The sequence below is a fragment of the Cygnus atratus genome, chromosome 14 (genome assembly GCF_013377495.2).
Source record: "Cygnus atratus isolate AKBS03 ecotype Queensland, Australia chromosome 14, CAtr_DNAZoo_HiC_assembly, whole genome shotgun sequence".
In the NCBI taxonomy this organism is placed as follows: Eukaryota; Metazoa; Chordata; class Aves; order Anseriformes; family Anatidae; genus Cygnus; species Cygnus atratus.
Window position 1 is genome coordinate 17,327,978 of NC_066375.1, and position 3,681 is coordinate 17,331,658.

Consider the following 3,681-nt stretch of genomic DNA (forward strand, 5'->3'; position numbering starts at 1 on the left):
CCAGTGCAATTATTTCAATGTAGGGAGTGATTTATAGATTTCACATAATTTGGCCCTCAAATTAAAAAAGAAGTGTAAGTTTTCCCTTTCACCTTGAGAAAAAAAATTAAAAAAAAAAAACACTATGCAAACAATCTACTTATTTCTCCTTCAGGAAATAAAACCCAGTTAATAGGAAATAATAATTTCTTATTAAGGAATTATTCCTATTAAGGAATTATTAAGAAAATAACAACCCAGTTTCTGTAGTGTAGTGGTTATCACATTTGCTTCACACGCATAAAGGTCCCTGGTTCAAAGCCAGGCAGAAACAACTTTTAAGAAGCAGTGTGGCCAGCAGGGCTAGGGAAGTGATTGTCCCCCTGTACTCAGCTCTGGTGAGGCCGCACCTCGAGTACTGTGTTCAGTTTTGGGCCCCTCACTACAAGAAGGACATGGAGGTGCTCGAGAGAGTCCAGAGAAGGGCAACGAAGCTGGTGAGGGGTCTGGAGAACAAGTCTTAGGAGGAGCGGCTGAAGGAGCTGGGGTTGTTCAGCCTGGAGAAGAGGAGGTTCAGGGGCGACCTTATCGCTCTCTACAGGTACCTTAAAGGAGGCTGTAGCGAGGTGGGGGTTGGTCTATTCTCCCACGTGGCTGGTGACAGGACGAGGGGGAACGGGCTAAAGTTGCGCCAGGGGCGGTTTAGGTTGGATATTAGGAAGAACTTCTTTACCGAAAAGGTTGTTAGGCATTGGAATGGGCTGCCCAGGGAAGGGGTTGAGTCATCATCCCTGGAGGTCTTTAAAAGACGTTTAGATGTAGAGCTTAGTGATATGGTTTAGTGGAGGGCTTGTTAGTGTTAGGTCAGAGGTTGGACTCGGTGATCTTGGAGGTCTCTTCCAATCTAGACAATTCTGTGAGTCTGTGAAAATCTGGCATTAAAATTTTTCATCTGGAAAGTATGACAACATCTTTCTTATTTAAATAAGCTTTTACCAAAGCTGACAAATTTAAGTAACTTAAATTAGGCAACTGAATCTGTACTTATTTGGCATACAAGACATAAGCAGGGCTAAAACTCTCAGATCTGTCTCAGACTTTACCATCAACAAGATTAAGCAATATAGTTGCCATTTAGCTTGATGATGTACAGGAACTATATAGATCAAGTGGTTTGAACATTTGTGCAATTACACCTTTAGTTTTACAAAACTGGTAGTGTTTCACAAATCCTTAGATTTAGCACTTGACTTTCCTTGCCCAGTTCTTGGTCTCTCAGCCCCAGGGCTGCCCCTATCTCCTTCTCTCTCTCTCCAGCTCCTCCTGTCTGCTCCCAGGCTGGCTGGTACCCACTGTGGTCTGGTGTCATGGTGTAACAACTGATTTAAGCCACACAGCCTCCAACAGCACTGGTGCTACTGCCCCATGTTGCTGTACTAGCACTCCAAGAAGCTCTAAAACCAGCCGGATGACAGGCCTTAGAACACTCAGAACTAATTTTGTTTGGTGGGTTAGCTCAGCCTTAAGCATGCTGATCCATCTGAGCAGCTGCATAAGCAGCACGGCTGGCACTGGGCAAGAGGCAGGAAAGCCCGGCTGGGCAAGCGCCTTCCAGTGGGGGGCACACACCAGCTGTAATGGCTTGTGAAACCGCATCCTGTACCAAGCAGGCCTGGCTTCCTCTGGCTGTCTTTGCCTCCCCAGCGCTTCCAGTGACAGATGCAGACATGCAGAACCAGCCTGGCTCTGGCTGAGCTTGCCAGGGGTCTGCCTGGCCTGCCACTAAGGCACCGCAGACAGGTTGTCCTCTTCTCATTCCCGCCTCCGCTTCCCATGAAAAGCAGCCAACAAACAAAGTAAAGCCTCCTCCTGTTCTCTCTCCAAGTGCACAAAGTCTGCAGAGCTGCTCTACATGCCCAGTTGATAGGGCTATGCCATTTGGAGCCTTGGCTCCAAACTGCCCGATGGCCAGAACTAGGACCAAACATACAGCGATCTTCCCCTCAGCACATACATATATTTTTGTGTTTGTGTACATGAAGGTATATATGCTCTTCTTATAATATATAGAAATATATACGTACACACACATAGAAATGTAAAATACACAAATTTAGTTAACCAAATGGTTTTAGTAAGAATTCGGGGTATACAAAAATAAGAAATTGCCAAGGTTTAGAACAAAATACCACATTTTGCTCTTTTCAGTCTGCTGTTTTCACAAATTTGAAGATTTAATGGCATGCAATACAACCCCCAATTTTCAATATTCAATGTCCTGTCTTGCTCCTGTTTCAGTCAGTGGGAGTTTTGCTGTTATCTCCAGAAGAACACGGGTGAGCATGTGGTTAGTGTGGCATTTGCACAATATTAAAATAGCCTCTCACTATCAGAACACTTTGCCATAGTTAATTAAATATATGAATGACTTGTTTGAACAATCTTCTGTTTGCGTTCTGGATCGTAGCCATACAATCTGCTGATGGTGCCAGGGTTATCTCTGCTTCTGCTTAGACTCTCTCTGGTTTGTTCTGCTTACTGTGGTTTGTTAAGCATATGTTCTTGTGAGTGTTTCTAACCCCAACCTCCACTTTTTTTTTATACTTATATAAACTGAAAGTGACAAGCCATTTGTTTACTGTGGTTCTAAATTAATTAGGATTCTCTAAGGCGTATTTCATACTGTTTGCTGCAGATCCAGTTTACTGAGCACTGTAGTAGTACTTCGTACCTTACGCACCTGATTTTATTTTAAAAAGAATCTCAGAATATTTTGTTATAGGTAGTTACGACATTCTAAAAGAGGGAGTTATATAAAAACAGAGAGATAACATAACTAATGCATAGCAACTCAGTGACACATCTAAGAATAAACTTGAATAAAAACTCATAATTGATAGGTAATTACTACAATGATCTTAGAACCACAGAATCATGCTGCTCTGGGCAGCCTGCTCTAGTGGTTGGCAACCCTGCCCAGAGCAGGGGGGTTGAAACTAGATTATCTTTAAGGTCCTTTTCAACCCAGGCCATTCTATGATTCTATGAATCATTTAGGCTGGAAAAGACCTCTAAGATCATCAAATGCAACTACTAACCTAGCACTGCCATTACACCATATACCTAAGCACCACAAATACACATCCTTTCAATAGCTCCAGGGTTGGGGACTCAACCACTTCTCTGGGCAGCCTGTTCCAATGCCTCACAACCCTTTCAGTGAAGAAATTTTTCGTAATATCCAACCTAAATATCCCCTAGCACAACTTGAGGCCATTTTTTCTTGTCTTTTTGCTTGTTCCTTGGGAGAAGAGACTGACCCCAACTTGCTGCAACCTCCTTTGAGGGTCTCATGCCCCTAGGTGCATCATCTTGCTACAGCAGAGATTTTTCCAGATCAGTGACATGTAAAATAGAAGATACCGATATTCTTACTTAGTTCATTCCTTTATTTCAGCTTGGTAGCATTTGCCATTGTATTAGCATGTTTTGTACAGGAGAACACAATAAAAGATCTATTTTCTAATAGCTAGATTTGTGCTACACTGAACTCAAAATGCTTAAATTATTCAGCTTGTTGGACTTTCACGCTCATGCATAACACTGTTGTTCACCTTCAAAAAAATTTCAGGCAATGAACTGAGATTTACATCTGTAGCAATTTTATATATATATATATATATATATATATTTGCTATTAAC

The 3,681-nt window shown here is 42.2% G+C and overlaps 1 non-coding gene across 1 annotated transcript; it reads left to right on the top strand.

Moving 5' to 3' along the window:
- The first annotated feature begins 239 nt into the window (after positions 1-239).
- Positions 240-313, top strand: TRNAV-CAC (transfer RNA valine (anticodon CAC)). The gene has a single exon. It is a non-coding gene; the product is annotated as a tRNA-Val (tRNA).
- The last annotated feature ends 3,368 nt before the right edge of the window (positions 314-3,681 follow it).